This window comes from Garra rufa, chromosome 23, assembly GCF_049309525.1.
Source record: "Garra rufa chromosome 23, GarRuf1.0, whole genome shotgun sequence".
Lineage (NCBI taxonomy): Eukaryota > Metazoa > Chordata > Actinopteri > Cypriniformes > Cyprinidae > Garra > Garra rufa.
The window spans coordinates 34,260,230-34,281,366 of record NC_133383.1 but is presented as its reverse complement, the minus strand read 5'-3'; positions in this window follow the sequence as shown (position 1 = coordinate 34,281,366).

Here is a 21,137-nt window from a genome sequence, read left to right as displayed (position 1 = left end):
AAGTGGCTTATAGCTGTATTTTCATGTTTAATGAGGCTTAGCGGTGGCATGAGTTCAAACAAATTCATAAATTCATGTTGAGATTAATGTTTTAAATATAGCATTTTTAATACATAAATATATTTAAATAACTGAAAAGATGCTTTAAAAATTTAACTAAATCTTGATTTAATTACTGAATCATATTCATTTGATTCCTTCGAACGACTGATTCATTCAGGAAAAAAGCAAGTGACTGTCTTTATGAATGGGAAATTGAATAATTTCACTAGATTCGCTAGAAAACGCATGTTCATTTATAAACGCACCAATGTTGTGTTTGAATGGAGATATGCAGCGGTTTTGTGACTTGTTTCAGACTATTTTTGATGACGAAATAGAGCAAAATCAGGCAATAGCGTTATAGTCAGACAATATAAGTCACTTAATATTAACTACTTGTTTTTTTAACTGTTGTATTAAATCACTATCTCATTTAGAAACTCCTTTAAAATTATTAGAATCTGTCACTCATCTTAGTTCATCGCAATCTCACAAAGTTCCATTATAATCAACAAAGCTCTCTACACTGAACCATGAAACTCTTATTTACACTCTCTATACACTTTATGAAAGGATTTGTGAGATACAGATCTGGCCATTAAAAATGCGTCTATTTTCACGCGGCAGCCTGCAATTCGGCACGCGTGGGCACGCGTCCTGCCGCAGCGGCTTTTTTAGATTTTTTTACAACGTTGTTGCACTTCATATAATATCCACCAGGTGGCGCAAGGAACAACATTCTGTAGCCAAACACCATGGCCAGCTCTAGGGGGCGTTGGTCACAAATACCAGTACAATAGTTCAATGATTCCTCTTTCCTGAAATTATGGTTCAAACCAATAGCAAAAAGATAGCCTATTCATAAGCAGGTGCAGTTGTATTGTTATTTTGTTTTCTTTCTTTGTTTTCCTGACGAACATTTATTAGACTGCATCGGAAACAGAAATGTTAATTTCGGTTATTTTATTTCTCCAACCGACAACTGACGTAAACCGCTAAATTCGTTTTCAGGGATTAATTATACACAAGCAAGAAGCAGCATAAACATCAGAACCTCACGTGCAGAGCTTATGCACAGAGAAAAACCCAACAAACCTATATATAATAATAAATAAAATAGGCCCACATAAGAAATATATGTTTTTCTTTTCTGAATGAATAATAATTTAACAAATTAATAAGTAGCAAGCCTATATGCAGAATTTTAGGCAATTTCTGTGATGCGCCCTTAAACCAGCATCTTGTTTCCATTTTTTTTTTTTTTTTTACAAATAGCCTACACGTTTTTTTTTTGTTTTTTTTTTTATTTTTATTGTGATTGTACACAAATAACAGAAATATGTAAAATATCATAGTTTTAAGCAATGCCGTACTCTTGAACGAGTATTGTAAGCTGTATCCACTTTATTAAGGGGAAAAAAACCAAGTGATCCTGACGGCACCGCAGGCAGTTAAATAACTCGACAACTTTCACCTTCACAATAACATACATTATATATTTCAGCGTTTTAAAGCAACATCAAATTAAGATATGCATGTTTAAGAGGTAGTTCGTCTTTTTCTTTTTCTAAGATACACAATTTTAGATACACTGACAATTAATTTGAGTAGAGACAGATAGAAATGGGAAGGATAAATATAAACTACAGTATTTTTGCGATTTTGGTGCTTAGAAATTTATTCTAAGCGGGCCGCGGGCGAATAATATAGTTAATATAGCGCGGAGCGGGTGGATGCGGAATAAAACCTCGTGGAAGCGGGACTGGAAAAGCACTTTGTTATATCCTATAGACTATTTAGATACTTCATCATCAAGCAAAAATTTATTCATAAGCAGGAGCAGTTTTATTATTATTTTCTTTTATTTTTTTCCTGTTGAACTTTTATTAGACTGCATTGATAATAGAAATGTTAATTTCTGTTTTTTTTTTTCCAAAGGACAACCGACGCGTTTAGTTATTATTAACGACAAGATTGTCTTAAATTACATTTAAATTGAATCGTGGCTGTGACACATTAATAACAGTTAAATTCGTTTTGAGGGGTTAATTGTACACAAGCAAAAAGCAGCATAAACATCAGAACATCACGCGCAGATCTTATGCACAGAGAAAACCCAAAAAAGCTGTATGTAAAATAAATAAAAATGCCCATATGCGAAATATAAATTTCTTAATGAATAATAATTTAACAAAACGAAATAAAATAAAATTAATAAGTAGCAAGCCTATATGCAGAATTGTAGGCAATTTCTGTGACGCGCCCTTGAACCAGCATCTTGTTTACATTTTTTTTTTTTTTTACAAATAGCATACACATCTGTTTTTTCATTGTGATTGTACACAAGTAACAGAAATATGTAAAATAGCATAGTTTTGAGCAATCCCTTACTCTTGAACGAGTATTGTAAGCTGTATCCACTTAATTAAAGGGGGAAAAAAACGTGATCCTGACGGCGCCGCAGGCAGTTAAATAACTGGACCACTTTCACCTTCAGAATAAAATACATTATATATTTCAGCGTTTTAAAGCAACATCAAATTAAGATATGCATGTTTAAGAGGTAGTTCCTCTTTTTCTTTTTCTAAGATACACAATTTTAGATACACTGACAATTAATTTGAGTAGAGAGGAATAGAAATGGAGAGGTTAAATATAAACTACTGTTTTTATAGAGTTAAAAATTAATTAATTAATTTATTAGTATTATTACTATTATTATTTTGATTTGTTTTTGCGATTTTGGTGCTTAGAAATTTATTCTAAGCGGGCAGCGGGCGAATAATATAGTTAATATAGCGGGAGCGGGTGGATGCGGAATAAAACCTTGTGGAATCGGGATTGGAAAAGCACTTTATTGTTATATCCTGTAGACTATACTTCATCATCAAGCATGGGCGTCGGGAGCAAAAAAAATGTGGGTGGGTCCTCCCCCAGAAAAATAAATACTTTAGTATATGCCATTTTCTGTAGTCTGGTGCCTTTTATTTAATGTTTTTACACAATGCAAATACTCCATATTTACAAATATTACAAAAGACGGCTGTTCTGCAACATTTTCAGTGGCGTAAGTGATAATACGAGTAACACATCGTTTTTGACGCGGGAGACCCGAGTTCGCATCCGCCTTATGGTGAAATCATTTTCGAAATCGTCTCCCTTTTCACTTATATCACATCGGAAAGGCATTTGTTTATTTGTTAATTAATGAAATAATTGAAAAGTTGAAATAAAGTATCAACTAGGGTTAGGTCACCTACCGTAAGTGTATCTGAGCACTATACTGTACTTTTAGGAGTGTTAATAATTAATTTTATTATTATTATTATTATTATTGTCTTTAGATTTGTTCTTACATTTTGATGCCGTACATTATTATGACGCACTGCCCATGCAGTTTTTTTTTTTTTTTTTTTCTTAAAAACTAATTGAAGTGAAAGGGAAGAAACCCATGTAGATTTGGCCTAATGTCCATAAATACTATAGCCTAGTATTGTATCCTAATATAGAAAATAATTTAGACAAATAAACAGAAGGCTCACTTTTGAAAACAATAAAGCTTAGCCTATATGACTGACAACGAATACAACAATTGTTAAGTATCAAAAGTGCTCCAGTGAGTTATGCAATTTTTTTCCACCTTTTTTTCTTTTTCTTTTTTTTTTAAAGTGGAAAAGTAGTTCTTCTATTTCGGAGAAGTTCATTAAGTCTGTCTCTTAACAGCTTCCAGTCACGAACTGCGGGTACTCCGACCAACGATCAGTAAAAGTTTTTTTTTTTTTTTTTTTTTTATTCATCTTTAAACAGCTCCGATTTACATCATTTTAGCCTGGAACTAGGCTTAAGTCTGTTCTGGGAAACCAAAGGGAAGTGTAGTTTTTTTTTAATTTTTTTTTTATCAGTTTTCTGAAAAGTAGCCGTTAATGAGGCATCAGAGTTAAGCGGCATGCAGTATAAAGAGCGAAATGTTTATGAATGGCAGAGTGGGGGTGGGGTGGGGTGTTGAATGCTGTCTGTTGCCTTGTTGTAATCAACATTTGGAGACTTGGGGGTGGTGGGGGCGGATTCCGACTGCATTCAGTTGCATTTCGAATTCAGCATTCAAATGCATGCCAGGGAGAAGGGGAAAGCTTTCCTCACACGCTCCACTTTTTTCAAAACATTAGTGTCCAACCTGACACGCGGGTCAGTGGATAAACAACCCGAACCCGACCGTTTTCAAATAACCCACCCGCAACTCGGACCGCAGAATAAAAAAAATAAATATTGTACCCGACCCGCCTCCTGACCCGTATGTTTAATACTAAAGTGATTAAGCTGTGGAGATGCAGTCTGAAATATCCCGACATCAGAAATCCATTGGTGTACAAGCTAAAAAATAAAATTAAAATAAAACAATGTGTCCTGTTGTAAAGTCGTTGCCGTATTGTTGTGTATGAAGTTCAGATGTTATTATTTTAAGAAATATATATGTTTTAGGATTCTCCTTATTTTTGTTTTAGACATCCATCAATTACGGTGAATAAAAAAAATTCCGCGCTGGTGGAAACAAGACTTTCGCTTCTACTTTTGAGACCGGTGTTCTGACGTTTTTCTAAAAAAAAAAAAAAATAAGAATTCAAAATTCAAAATTTATTGTCATAAAAACAGAAGGTGAATATAATTCAAAAATGTTAAGTATTTGCTGATTAAAGAAAACATGAAGGATGCCGCTTAATATTTGGCTTTTACGTGAACTTTAAAGCATATCCCTCATTCCATTTGTTTTCTTTGTTTTGTAATCTTTATATTATTTTCGTGAAATGTATTTTTGCTCAACATGCATTTCTCGTGGCCACGAGTTTAATGAATAAACCAACCTGCGTGACATTAGTAACCCAGAATTATTTGAGATATTTCGTTTTGAGTTAAGAAATTGTTTGCCTATATTAATTGTTATAGAAATTAATACAATATTAAATAATTATACAGGCGATGCTGTATATGCTAATGCTGTCTGTGCCAGTGGCGGCTACTGGTCTGTCAAATAGGGGAAGCTCATTTTCGGTCTACATCATAAAATTGTCTATTTATTTAAAAGTAAATTCTGCCCTACGTTCCTTTTCAAGAAAATGGTCTGTGACCCTGTCGTACCAACTAGGCGTCTTTTCCAGTGACTTTTCGTGTGCAGTTTCATATGAATGAATGATCTAAAAAAAATATTAAACTCTGTAAAAGTGAAACAAGGAATGTGGTGTATAATTGTGTGAAATGTATGATGAAAATCAAGCAATTTCGCCAAGCAAATATAAAGAAATAGGTTGCAGCAGTTTTTATTTCGACTGAACTTGAGAAATCCACGATGGGACTGAGCGGCCGCAGAGAGCGCGAACGAATAGCTTCAGCGATTCCTTATAGGACAAAATCGCTGTCAGTCAAAAGGAGATGCAATCTTTCGACAGACCCTCCAATCATCACGCAGAAGCTCAGCGTCCAGGCCAGCCCACTCCTCATTCACCCCCAGAGACGCTGAGCGTCCGTGGGCGGGACATAATCGCAGCGTTTATCCAATGACCGTCTAGTTTCAAAGCACTGAAAAAAAACGTTCAAAGCAGCCCCATTGAAGTCAATGGACGCTGGGCTTCAATGGGGAAATGCACTGTGACGCTACGGGAATGTATGAGAAGAAAATCAAGTCAGCCGACCTGCTATATCTACAGTAACTGATTCTGAACGAATTCGTCTTTGAGATGAACGTTTTCTAACGCATTTTTAGTCAATAAAATGTTAATACAATAGTACGTAATTTGACCATTAATTTTGTGACATTATAGGGGAAGCTGAGCTTCCCTTGCAGTCTTAAAGAAATCGCCACTGGTCTGTGCGCAATGTAGACAGCTTTCACAAGTGTTTACATGTATTACATGTTGGCCTACTTCAAATTAAATAGCCCTGCAAGAAACATTTCATGCATCCCACAATCTTGTCCATTGACTGACCTTCTTTTTTTCCCATTATATTTGTATTATTCGTTTGTATTCGTTATTTTTTCCTTCATTTTGATCTCGTTACATAACATTCTGAATGTAAATGATACTGTAAAGGTGCTATGACTGGGGTTTTTACTGGAATGCAGTTTAAAGGTTAAATTTAACATATATTGTATTTTATTTAGTCTAACTAATAGACAAATAACTGAAGAGTGAATCATTCACATAGTTTCATTTGGAAATAATTTATCGTCACACAGTAAAATAGGCCTACATTCCTTCTCTTAACTAAAGAATTGAACATATAAAATATGAATTGAACATATTTTATTTTGTTTAGTCCAATTAACAGACTAGACTATATAAATATTAAACTGTTTTACTGAGAAATGAATCATTCACGTAGTTTCATTTGTAAATGAAAACATCATGTATCGTCACACACGGGGATAAATACAATCAAAAAGTCAAAACGTAATTGGCATAATTGTCAGGCGTTAAAAATAAATAGCCCTAACCAGGTATTGAAATAATAATAACCTATAATAAGAATAAATAATAAGTGATTTAGAGCTATCTACTTTTTTCTTTATTGTGAATCGCTTAACCTAAATAACTTTATATATGCTATTTGGCATATATTTAGCAAATATTGTGAACTACAATTATGCCAATAAAGTTTTGACTTTATGATTGTATTAATGCCCGTGTGTGACCATACGATTTACAAATGGAACGTGAATGATTCACTCGACAATGAAACACTATATAGGTTATAATTAGACTAAAAATGAATATATGCCATATAGTATAATCAAAGCTTTCATGGCATGTCAGCATTTATCATTTAGATTCGGAATGTTAAGAGATCGAAATTAAGGGGGACATACTGAATATAAACGAATAATACATTTATTACAGAAAAAAAGGATCAATTAATGGATAAGACTTAAGGATGCATAAAATGTTTCTTGCAGGGCTATTTAATTTGAAGTACTTATATGTAATAAATTCTTGATAAACTTTTGAATGCTGTCTACATCGCGCACAGACATTCGCATATACAGCATTGCCTATTGTTAATATATAACTTAATATTGCATTAATTTCTATAACAATTAATAAAAACATTTCTTAACTCAAAATAAAAAATATTAATAAACCTATCTCTGATAATCCTGGGTTATGGTTACGCAGGTTTGTTTATGCATTAAACATAAGGATGTCGTTACCTCGACAAAATAATCTTGTGGCCACGACATAATATGACATTCCCAGGAATTAATATCTCGTGGCAATGACAAAAAGTAATATGACGTTCCTACGAATTCATTTGTGTGGCCACGACAAACATAAGTGAACCGAAGGTGTCCCCTCCAGGTTACCGTACCTTTTAGTTTGCAGCAATGTTTTCAGCCTGCTCCAGTCCAGTGCGTTACATGACTGCCCCCTACTGATCATGTCTTTCCTATGTCATTGTATTTTCCGTGTTCCTTTGGAATACACCGGCGTCACGCGAGACCACTTTACTTCCCGCGCGCATTTTAAATGGCCAGATCTGTATGTCTGTGATCCATTACTTAACGTTGCAAAAACATGTAGAAACCTTTGAAGCCCCCCTGAGAGAAAACACAAATTAATTGTTTTATGGTTTTGATTTCACGTGCATGGTCGATGAATTTACTTTGGAAAAACACAACCAGTGCAAGGACAAAACCAGTGCATATGTTTTAAATATAGCATTTTATGATTTTATAATTAACATGACCAGCAGGTTTTAATGGCTGCCTGTGCACCTGACTGCAATGGAAACCATTAAAGCAACACTAAGTAACTTTTTTTTACCTTAAAATAATGTTTCCGAACTCATGTCAGTGGTTCATCAACTCATAACAGGGTGAAACGGCACTTTCGTATTCGCTTTGCGACCCTCTATCGGCCATAACAGCGCTATGTAAGTTTGGGTCGTCGGGTCGCGGTTTTGTAGTTCAAATGATACTACAAATGCAACTTGCTTCACGGCAGGCTTCACAAAAGGTTTTCACACTTTTATAAAGTCATACAACATACTCTACCTTGTCACTGGACATCGTTATTTCCAAAGCCGCTCCTGTATAGCCTTTCAAACAAATAACGTGCATGTGACAGGACGGTAGGCTAAATTATTTACGACAGCGGTAATGGACAATTCCGCTTCTTACCTGTAGAGGGAGCATTGAGGGAAAAGTTACTTAGTGTTGCTTTAAAAGTGTGCAAATCAAAACCAGTACAAATTTCCAATAGAAACCATTAAAAATGTGCAGGTCAAAACCAATATAAATCTGTAATGGAAACCATTAAAATGTGTAAACAAAAAAACAATACAAATCTGTAATGGAAACCAATACAAACCACAAAATTTTAATGGAATAACACTACGTAATGTAATTGGTTCAAAGTTTATGGTTTGTAATGGTATTTGTAGTGAAAATCATTAAAATGTCTGTAATATCTATTGTTTTTTTAACGGAACCCTCACAACCAATACAAAACTGCAATGGAAACTATTATGTGCAAATCAAGAAAATGATTTTGGAATATGTGTTTTGGAATATGCCCAAAACACACTATGTAATGGAAACCATTTGGTAATGGTTTTAATGGTTGATGGCTGATGGTTTGTAATGGTTTTGTAATGGAAACCATTAGGATTTCTGTAATGGTTTCTATTGTTTATGGGGTTTTTTTCAGCAGGAAGCTTATCTGCAATTGAATGATCCCTCGATGAAATTAGTTCCAATTGGAAAGAGAGCAGGTGGCCCTCTTCACAAAGTCATCAGGTCTGGCTCGCCATTGTTCATAAGCACTATCAAGTATGATATCACTCGACAGAATCAGGTAAAAAAAAAAAAAAAAAAACTACATAAAACGACACAAGTTCACAGTTAATATTTCTCAGGTTCACTTTAACTTTCCATACAATTTATGAGTAATCCCAAATGCAGCAAATTAACTCATAACACAAGTTTAATCATCTGAATTTCAGAATATTTTTTTCTCCAAAATATACCATGCAGCCTACTTTGTGAGATAAATTTACAAGAATTAAATCTATCAGTTTCTCCAATCTCTGTTAGTAAAACTCAATAGACATAATATTTTAACAGTTTTTTTTATAAACTATAACATATATACAAGTTGTTTAACTATTACCCAGTTAAAGTATATCAAGTAAACATTTCTTTCAGCACAAAAACTCACCAGAGTTAGTAAAAAAAAAAATCTCAATCATCAGAACTCCTTTTAAATTCCAACGATCATGCTCCAACAGTTTATAAGATGAAATGAACCATCTTATGTCGAAACAGTCTTATTTTATACAGTAAAATTACAATGAAAAAATAAAGCTTCTTTACCTCGTGCAAACCAGTTAGGAACAATCTTTTTCTATTGCTCTTTAGATCTCTGTCAATCAGTTCATCTAGCGACCCCTACTGGGAAACTACGATGCTGCATATAATTTTAACACCGTAAAGCGGGCAAGAAGTCAAGTCAAGTCACCTTTATTTGTATAGCGCTTTTAACAATACAGATTGTGTCAAAGCAACTTCACAGTATTTAAACAGCACAATAGTGTGTAAGTAACACATTATTGTAAACAATCAATTTTCAGTTAAAGGCAGTTCATCAATGAATTCAGTGATATCATCATCCAGTTCAGTTGAAATAGTATACGATATCGCTGGAAAGTGTCCCCAACTAAGCAAGCCAGAAGCGACAGCGGCAAGGAACAAACTCCACAGGTGACAGAAATGGAGAAAAAAACCTTGGGAGAAACCAGGCTCAGTCGGGGGACCAGTTCTCCTCTGGCCAGACGAAACCAGCAGTTTGTACCAATGTCTGATTGTAGAGAACTCATCAGGATCCTGTGGTGTAGCGCCGATGGCCGTCTAGGTTGGCGAGGTCCTCATTGATGATCCGTCTCTGGAGCTCATCTGGTTGACATTCACGGCTATTGAAGTCATCTCCAGGTGGTGATCCATGATCTAAGCTGGGTACGGACTGGATCCGGGGGACTGCAGTGACCATCTGATCCGGATACAGGCTGGGTCTGGTGGCTACGGTGACCTCGGAATAAGAATGAAACAGACTAATATTAGCGTAGATGCCATTCTTCCTACAATGGATCGAGTATGTCAGGTGTTATGGGAGGTGTTTTCGGTTCCGGTTGACCTAATTAATGCAGCCTAACAATCCTTTAACGGATTTGAATTATAGGAATGTGTTAATGTTTTATGTGTAAGCCAGGTTAAAGAGATGTGTCTTTAATCTAGATTTAAACTGACAGATTGTGTCTCCCTCCCGAACAGTGTTAGGTAAATTGTTCCAGAGTTTAGCCGCAAGATAAGAAAATGATCTGCCGCCGGCAGTTGATTTTGATATTCTAGGTATTATCAAATTGCCAGAGTTTTGAGAATGCAGTGGAAGTGAGGGACTATAATGCGATAAGAGTTCACTCAAGTACTGAGGAGCTAAACCATTGAGGGCTTTATAAGTAATTAGTAAGATTTTAAAATCTATACAATGTTTTATAGGGAGCCAATGTAGTGTTGACAGAACCGGGCTAATATGGTCATACTTTCTGGTTCTAGTCAGAACTCTTGCTGCTGCATTTTGGACCAGCTGGAGTTTGTTTATTAAGTGTGCAGAACAACCACCCAATAAAGCATTACAATAATCTACCCTTGAGGTCATGAACGCATGAATGAATGTTTCGGTATTTGACATTGACAGCATAGGTCGTAATTTCGATATTTTTTTTTTAAGATGGAAAAATGCGGTTTTGCAAATGCTAGAAATGTGGCTTTCAAATGAGAGATTGCTATCGAATAGCACACCTAGGTTCCTGACTGATGACGATGAATTTACAGAGCAGCCATCTAGTATTAGACTGTGTTTTAGGTTATTACTTGTCAAGGTTTTAGGTCCAATAATTAACACCTCTGTTGTTTTCAGAATTTAACAGTAAGAAGTTACTTGTCATCCAGTTTTTAATATCAGCTATGCATTCTGTTAGTTTTTCAAATTGGTATGTTTCACCGGGCCGCAAAGAAATATAGAGCTGAGTATCATTAGCGTAACAATGAAAGCTAACACCATGTTTCCTGATGATATCTCCCAAGTGTAACATGTAAAGTGTAAAAAGTAATGGCCCTAGTACTAGTACAGAAAGCACAGGAGTGATATGACTACGGGATGGTGTGTAAGTTAAAACAAGAACAGCTGAATTTTGCACATATTGCAGCCTCTTGATCAAATTTGCAGGTAACCATGCAAATAGTGAATTGCAATAATCTAGCCTTGATGTTATAAAGGCGTGAATAAGCCTTTCTGCATCAGGCATAGAGAGAAATGGTCTTATACGTGCAATATTCCGAAGATGATAAAAAGCTACTGTGGTAACATTCTTAAAATGAGTGTTAAAAGTCAGCTGTGCATCAAAAATCACACCCAAATTCCGCACTTGCACAGAAGGGATAATATGACAATCATCCACTGTAAATGTAAAATTATTACATTTATCTACAGCAGCTGATGTGGCAATCAATAGAACTTCAGTTTTTGAGCAGTTTTTTTTACACCAGAAAGACCAATCCACTTATGTAACTTGTCCAGTAGTATATTATGACAAATGGTGTTAAATGCAGCACTAAAATCTAGTAAAACCAAAATGCCACAGGCCCCAGAATCTGCTGCAATAAGTAGATCATTCATTACCCTCAAAAGGTCATTCTTCGTACTGTGTCCAGCCCTAAACCCTGATTGAAAAGGTTCTAGTAACCTGTTCGCTCCCAATTTTCTTGAGAACTGGTTTAACTGCTGCTACTTTAAGTGCTGGGGGAACAATCCCAGAAACAAGTGAAGTATTAACCATCTCCTTAATATGAGGAATAATAACTGGTAGACACTTTTTCAAAACACTAGTAGGAAGTGGATCCAATTTAGAAGATGAAGAATTCATTGCTGAGACCAATTTCAGAGCTAACCTTTATTTTATTTATATAGCGCTTTTAACAATACAGATTGTGTCAAAGCAACTGCACAGTATTTAAACAGCACAATAGTGTGTAAGTAACGCATTATTGTAAATAATCAATTTTCAGTGCAGTTCATCAATGAATTCAGTGATATCATCATCCCAGTTCAGTTCAAATAGTTTTACAACTAACAGCAGTAAAACTTGAAAACAAAGAATGAGGAGAATTAAAAAGGATGCAGGTCTAATAATTCAGATGAAGCAGAGATAGGTTATTATAAATATTCTCAATTTTACATGAGAAATATTTAAGAAAATCATTGCACTGCTCTGTGGTAAGGCAGTTAACCTTAGTAATCGGTTGGGTTAGATTATTAATTGTATTAAACAAAACTTGATGATTGGAAACCCCACTACTAATAATCGTTGAATAATACACTGTTTTTGCCATTTTCAGTGAATTATTGTACTCAATCTGATGCTCTTCATACATAAGTTTGTGAACTGTCAGGCCAGATTTCCTATATTGTCACTCCAACCGCCTGCCAGCTGCCTTAAGCTCACGAAGCTCAGGTGTATACCACCGTGAAGACCCCTTAAAAGAAACAACACGTTCTCTTTCGAAGGGAACTCACGCTGCGTCCCCTGGAGGACGCTTGGGAACTGCCTTCAGCATGAACGATTCTGAAGCATGAATGGAAAAACTACAATGAACTTGACACTGGCAGGCGGTAGCGTATGATGTAACCAATAAGGTGACTACCGGTATAAAAAAGGCACCTGTGGAATACGTCATGCTCTTTTTGTCTTCAGAGTCGTTTGTTCTAACGTGAGTTGGTAAGAACGATGTCTAAAGTTAAGCGTTTTAGGAAATGTGCAGATCCGTGTCAGCGAAATCTAACACCAGATGACGCGCACGACCTGCGTTATTTGTAAGGTTAAGATCATGCGCGCTCTGTTATCGAGGGAACAGAGTGCGTTCATTGTGAATGTTTCTCTTTAAAGAAACTCCGCTCTCGTTTGTCTCTTTTCTCGAGGAAATTGGGACAATCATCTGCCAGGGTGAGCAGGATTTGGCGGATGAGCCTCACAGCCTGCCGGCCCCGCGTTTGATGAGCTGTTGTCTGTTATGGACCGTGCGTCTGTCCGATCTTCATAATGAGGTCGAGAAGGCATGGGATAAACCATATTCAGCCCGCATTCACCGATACCAGCATGCTAATTATGCTGATGTCGAGGGAATGCGTGAGCATGGATATGCGTCGACGCCCCCTACTTAACTGCCTCTACGTGTTGAGTGTAGTCAGGTCCCTTCCTTTTGGAAATATTGTTATGCAAAATAAGTGAGACCTCCACTCTTATGAGTTTCCTGAATTCTGTTAGGCACTTGCTGAAGCCACCGTTCCATTTAGGTAGTTTGATAAGTGTAGCTAGGTCGTTATGACGAGACCTCCACTCTTAAAGACTTTTTCCAAAAAAAAAAAAAAAGAAGGATTGAGAGCTGTTAGGCTTCTTCTCGTTTTAGAGGGTCCCCTTGCTGAAGCCTCCGCTCTCCAGAGCTCCACTCAGGTAGTTCTATGTGTAGGCTGTTCTCGAGCCTCACTAACTGCCTCTAGTGTTGAGTGTAGCTAGGTCTTCTCTCGCTTAGAGAGTCTTTATGCTGAGACCTCCACTCATAAGAGTTTTCCCTATGAGGATTGAGTGGCGTTAGGCTTCCTCTTGTTTTAGAGAGTTCTCTTGTTGAAGCCTCCGCTCTCTGGAGCTCCGCTCAGGTAGTTCTAATGTGTAGGCTGTTTCTTGAGCCTCACTAACTGCCTCTAGTGTTGAGTGTAGCTAGGTCTCCGCTCGCCTAGAGAATTGTGATGTTGAGACCTCCACTCTTAAGAGTTTTCCCTACAAGGATTGAGTTAGGATTGTTGTTAGGATTCCTCTCATTTTAGAGAATCCTCTTGCTGAAGCCTCCGCTCTCTGGAGCTCCGCTCAGGTAGTTCTAATGTGTAGGCTGTTTCTTGAGCCTCACTAACTGTCTCTAGTGTTGAGTGTAGCTAGGTCTCCTCTTACCTAGAGAATTGTGATGTTGAGACCTCCACTCTTAAGAGTTTTCCCTACAAGGATTGAGTTAGGATTGTTGTTAGGATTCCTCTCGTTTTAGAGAGTCCTCTTGCTGAAGCCTCCGCTCTCTGGAGCTCCACTCAGGTAGTTCTATGTGTAGGCTGTTTCTTGAGCCTCACTAACTGCCTCAGGTGTTGAGTGTAGCTAGGTCTCCTCTCGCTAGACAGTCGTTATGCTGAGACCTCCACCTCTTAAGAGTTTTCCCTACCAGGTTTGTGTATTGTCAGGCTTCCTTCTCTATTTGAGAGTCAGTCTGCTGAAGCCTCTGCTCACCAGGACTCCGCTTTAGTATAAAGGTTTATTCTTAGCCTCACTACTGTCTCTAGCGTTGAGTGTAGCTAGGTCTCCTCTCGCTTTGAGAGTTGTTATGCTGAGACCTCCACTCTTAAGAGTTCCATGCCTGGTGGGTGAGCTAGCTATGATGTGACAAGCTCTGAGCTGGCCTGGAAAGGTTTGTAGCTCTGGCCACAGCGATTTCGCTGGGGCAAGGATGACGTTCCTTTTGACTCCTCAATACAGTCATTTGAGCACTCATCCCTCAGCATGGCGGCGTTGGTATATCGTTCCCCAAGCGTCCTCGAGGGGACACAGCGCGAGTTCCCTTCGAAAGGGAACGTCTCAGGCTACGTATGTAACCATAGTTCCCTGAGAACAGGGAACAAGACGCTGCCTCTCCTAGCCATGCTTCGGGCTTCCTGCTTGCGTCTCCTTCAGACAAAGAGGAGGACGACGTATTCCACAGGTGCCCTTTTTATACCAGCAGTCGCCTTATTGGTTACGTCATACGCTACCGCCTGCCAATGTCAAGTTCATTGTCGTTGCTGAAGGCAGTTCCCCAAGTGTCCTCCAGGGGACGAAGCGTCTCGTTCCTTGTTCTCAGGGAACTATGGTTACATACGTAACCTGAGACGTTTCTTCACAGGGGCAAACTCATCCAAATTAGATGTAAAGGCAGCATTGTATTGATCAATGGAGGTTACAAATGGTAGTTCGCCGATAGTATGTGTAAAAGTGTCTAGGTCAATATCTCAGATTTTTCTAAAGAAAATTTCATGCTCCTTGATTATCTGCAGAGAAGATGGAAACACACTAAAGGTAATAAGCTTATGATCACTTGATATGATATACAGTCGTGGCCAAAAGTTTTGAGAATTACATAAATATTGGAAATTGGAAAAGTTTTTATAATAGCAATTTGCATATACTTCAGAATGTTATGAAGAGTGATCAGATGAATTGCATAGTCCTTCTTTGCCATGAAAATTAACTTAATCCCGAAAAAACTTTCCACTGCATTTCATTGCTGTCATTAAAGGACCTGCTGAGATCATTTCAGTAATCGTCTTGTTAACTCAGGTGAGTGAGAATGTTGACGAGCACAAGGCTGGAGATCATTATGTCAGGCTGATTGGGTTAGAATGGCAGACTTGACATGTTAAAAGGAGGGTGATGCTTGAAATCATTGTTCTTCCATTGTTAACCAAACGCATGCAGCCATCATTGCGTTGCATAAAAATGGCTTCACAGGCAAGGATATTGTGGCTACTAAGATTGCACCTAAACAATTTATAGGATCATCAAGAACTTCAAGGAAAGAGGTTCAATTCTTGTTAAGAAGGCTTCAGGGCGTCCAAGAAAGTCCAGCAAGTGCCAGGATCGTCTCCTAAAGAGGATTCAGCTGCGGGATCGGAGTGCCACCAGTGCAGAGCTTGCTCAGGAATGGCAGCAGGCAGGTGTGAGCACATCTGCACGCACAGTGAGGCGAAGACTTTTGGAAGATGGCCTGGTGTCAAGAAGGGCAGCAAAGAAGCCACTTCTCTCCAAAAAAAAAAAAACATCAGGGACAGATTGATCTTCTGCAAAAAGTATGGCGAATGGACTGCTGAGGACTGGGGCAAAGTCATATTCTCCGATGAAGCCTCTTTCCGATTGTTTGGGGCATCTGGAAAAAGGCTTGTCCGGAGAAGAAAAGGTGAGCGCTACCATCAGTCCTGTGTCATGCCAACAGTAAAGCATCCTGAGACCATTCATGTGTGGGGTTGCTTCTCATCCAAGGGAGTGGGCTCACTCACAATTTTGCCCAAAAACACAGCCATGAATAAAGAATGGTACCAAAACACCCTCCAACAGCAACTTCTTCCAACAATAGTTTGGTGAAGAACAATGCATTTTCCAGCACAATGGAGCACCGTGCCATAAGTCAAAAGTGCTAACTAAGTGGCTCGGGGACCAAAACATTGAAATTTTGGGTCCATGGCCTTGAAACTCCCCAGATCTTAATCCCATTGAGAATTTGTGGTCAATCCTCAAGAGGTGGGTGGACAAACAATAACCCACTAATTCTGACAAACTCCAAGAAGTGATTATGAAAGAATGGGTTGCTATCAGTCAGGATTTGGCCCAGAAATTGATTGAGAGCATGCCCAGTCGAATTGCAGAGGTCCTGAAAAAGAAGGGCCAACACTGCAAATACTGACTCTTTTTATAAATATCATGTAATTGTCAATAAAAGCCTTTGAAAAGTATGAAGTGCTTGTAATTACATTTCAGTACATCACAGAAACAACTGAAACAAAGATCTAAAAGCAGTTTAGCAGCAAACTTAGTGAAAACTAATATTTGTGTCATTCTCAAAACTTTTGGCCACGACTGTACACCGTCATGGATTAAAATTCTGCAGCGTGCGCAAGGTCCCCCTGCTCAAGCCAGCACATGTCCATGCCCGTCTGAAGTTTGCCAAAGACCATCTGGATGATCATCTCAACTGCCCTTCTATTATTCAGCAATGTGACTGGATCTTCTATCCAGGGATATCTGGTATGCCAGTGAGGTTTCTCACTATGATCATCAGAAGTTACATATGTAAGACCACTTCCTCCTGGCTGGCAGTTTCTACATCTCGGCTCACAAGCAGCACCAATACTATCCCATATCCACCACTCAAGGAAGTCATGAGTAGTAGCTGCAGATCTAAACTGCTGAGATTGTATGGTTAATGAAGCTTGCTGACTTGGCAGAGGATGAAGAGGGCCCACACAAGTGAGTTTCTGCATACTTCACAGCAGCAGTCCTCATAGTCCTTGCATAGTGTGGTTTGGATATGTGAGCTGATAATGCAGTCTTCTCAAACAGCACCAACGACAGTTTTCCCTAATGGCCCATCCCACAGCACAAGATCTCCAACAATGCAGGCTCTCTGAAGAGCTAGGTGACCTTCCTTGTGGATAATTAAAAGACAGACCTCTCTTGGCCTTATCAATTCACTGAGAGGAACATCTGGGAAGAACTTTTGCACATATTCTTGCACTTTAGATTTTTACATAGAAATGAAGTTTTACAGTAGTCACCATCATGAATTTCCAAACATTTCCTGTAGGCTCCCAGTCTTCTTACTGCATCCTTCTTCTCCTTGGTGAGCTTGAGCATACGAAACTTTCTGCAGAAATACAGCTTTTTCTTATGCTCTGGTTCTAGCTTGTCTTGGCTCAAACCTAATCTCTCTCTTAAAGAGAGATTCTCTTAGAGGGTCTTCATCCCTCAATTGATCCAGCTGCTCATAAAAACTCTCCTGACTCTTGAGAAAGGCTAAAAGAATGTCGAAATGCAGTGCTTTTCTCATAGAAAATCCACTCCTTCTTCAAGGTATCGGGGAGTTTACTTTCGATTGACTTAGTCACTAAAGGATTCTTCATAGCGCCAGTGTTACCAAGGTCACTCAGATCTTAAAGGGCTTTCTCAACAGCCTGGATTAGCTCAACAATCTTTTTAGGTTAGTGGCCTCTAACTGCTAGCAATAGCAGATTGGCTTCCAAAGCGATTCTCCAAAACACGGAAGATATCATCTGCTGTGTTATAGGACATTAAGCGAAGATCTCTTGATATTCTGTTATCCAGACTGTCAAGTAGCTGGAACGTTTTGACTTCTTTTGACCCAGTCGGCTCTCCTTGTCTCTGAAGGGCTTCCCAATCTCTTCTCCAACGGTAGAAATCACACCTGATACCCGTCTTCTTTTGCTTTATCTTGAATGAAATCTGATTATTTTGAAACCAACTTTAGAAAGGTCTGCTCAAGCTGTTGTATAAGACACTGGAAGTCTTTCTGCTCAACGAAAGAGGCCCAGCATTTCCACTGTGTGTACAGCTCTTTTGCCATTTCATCAACTAAGTCTTTCTAGATGATCAAGCATAAAATCAAAGGCCTCTTTGTTGCCACTGGGTCAGATAGATGACACACACTCCGTTTCGTCCTCTGCAGCCTTTATCGCCATACTTAACTCCTCTTCTGCAAAGTTAGTCCAGAGTGTCTCTTGGATGAGATCCTTCAGCTCCTTTAGCTTCATCTCACACTCACACATCATCATTGGCTTCTATGACTTTGTTGCCCTCAACTGTGAGTTTTTTTTAAACTATATCTAAGCTCCTCTTCAGACAATATTGTGTCCATCCTGATGACACTGTTGGCCAGCTGGGAGAATTGGCGTTTTGCAGTTCTATTGGCTTTAAAATCTTTTATTATAGCAGGATACAGAAGAAATTATGATTTGACAAATGATAATTTGACTTTGAAGAAATGATGAGTTCACTGTCTTACTAGGTGTCTGATCTTGGCTGTTCTGGTTTCTCTTCTCCAGTCTTCACAGCCGGTTTTTCACTGTCAAGTGGATTCACCATTTACAAAGTTTCAGTGTGCAGAATTCGAACTCTCCCACTTGATAAGACTACAAGAATTAAACCAGATTCCATTCATTGGCCATTTGCTTTCTTTTTTTTTCAAATCTTTTGATGCAATGATCAATCAACCAGTCATTTAGTCAAGCAGGTGAAAAACCTTAGACACAAACACAGACAACAGTGTAAGAGCACAAATAAATACAATCAAACAACAGCTATTTATATTCCATTTATACCAAATACACTGCTTTTTAAATGAATAAGTTTAATAATTAATGATTTCAACCATTCACTCTTAATCTGAATATACTTTCTACATAGAAAACGAGACCTAATTTACAAACTACACACTAATACAAAACCCTATAATATTCCAATACAGCACAATTCAACAAAACAACCCAGTTACAAAATAAAAAATAAAGCTCACCGGCTGCTGCTTCATTTTGTTGTAGTAGGCTTAACTCTGCACAAAGGAATCTTTCTTTTGTTCAAGCCACTGCTACTCTACATGAAGTCCGTTCTGCCCTGCTAATTAATAAATTGACTTCACCTGGTGTTCTCTCACTGGATTTCTAGTGCAATCTGGCTAGTGCATTTTAGTTAAAAGGGGTGGAGTTTTTAGTTCTTTAGTTCTTAGTTTTTAACCTCAACATTTCTCTTTTTCCAAGCCTGACATTCAGCAATCAGATGACCTTGCTCAAGGCAGTAAAAACAGGAATGTCTGTCTTATCCACCTCTTCCACCTAGTGGAATGTTTAATGATCGGAAGGCCTAAAATAACAAACAAAATGATTAACTAAATAATTTTGGGAGCAACTAACTTACCTCAAACGCCCAAAAGAAAAGAGAAATTAACCAAATACTGACTGTAACAAAAACAGAGATTAAACCGTTATGAGAGACATTATGTGAATGCTTGGCTAAAGAGATGAGTCTTTAATCTAGATTTAAACATAGAGAGTGTATCTGAACCCAGAACATTATCAGGAAAGCTATTCCAGAGTTTGGGAGCCAAATGTGAAAAGGCTCCCCTCCCTCCTCCCTCGTATACTATTTGAACTGAACTGGATGATGATATCACTGAATTCATTGATGAACTGCCTTTAACTGAAAATTGATTATTTACAATAATGCGTTACTTACACACTATTGTGCTGTTTAAATACTGTGCAGTTGCTTTGACACAATCTGTATTGTTAAAAGTGCTACATAAATAAAGGTGACTTGACTTGACTTTAGTGGACTTTGCTATCCTAGGTACTACCAAAAGTCCAGAGTTTTGCGACCTTAGGGAGCGTGAGGGATTGTAGCGTGGTAGGAGACTAGTTAGGTATGCAGGAGCTAAACCATTAAGGGCCTTATAGGTAAGAAGTAATATTTTGTAAGTGATACGGAACCTAATAGGTAGCCAGTGCAGAGACTGTAAAATTGGGGTAATATGATCATATTTTCTTGATCTGGTAAGGACTCTAGCAGCTGCATTTTGGACTACCTGTAGCTTGTTTATTGAAGAAGCAGGACAGCCACCTAGTAGTGCATTACAGTAGTCCAGTCTAGACGTCATGAATGCATGAACTAACTTTTCTGCATCAGAAACAGGTAACATGTTCCGTAGCTTGGCAATGTTTGGAAGATGGAAGAATGCTGTTTTTGTAACATAAGAAATATGATTTTTAAAAGACAGGATGACTCTGGTAGCATGCGAAAGGAGCATAATATAATAATACATTTGTGTCTGCAAATGTAAAGTTACAGATGTCTGCTTTGCACAATTTTGTAGAAAATAAAAGCTTTAAAAGAAAAAATATATATAGTTAAGCACATTTGCGTGATAAACAGCACAATTTTTGACCAGGAACCTCAAAGGTGTTATAGGGACATGAACTCAACACAAGCAAGGATTCTATTCTATTCTAACAAAATTAAACAAAGCCCATCAAAGACTTTTTCTTTATCTAAGCTAAGTAAGGCTGCATGTGTTTTGTTTCTTTGTATTCTATTGTAATCTTATATTGTCATGTGTTTGCCATCTCTTGACAAACACAGTTTGACCCTCATCTATCACGAGTCCATACCATGATGAGACAAGGGTTTTGGCCGGATTTTGTTCGAAATGATGTTTGTTGGTCAGACATTTGCAGCTTCAATTTGACAATCCTGTATCCTATTCTTAAATACGCAGTGTGTGTGCCTGAAAAATGGCTGAAATCTCTTCCCAGAATGGGTTTCTCTCCATGTGTCAATTAGTTTTATATTAAAAATATTACTGAATAATTTTGGTTTTCTGTTGCTCTTGAGACTGGTCACATCCAAATCATGTTTTA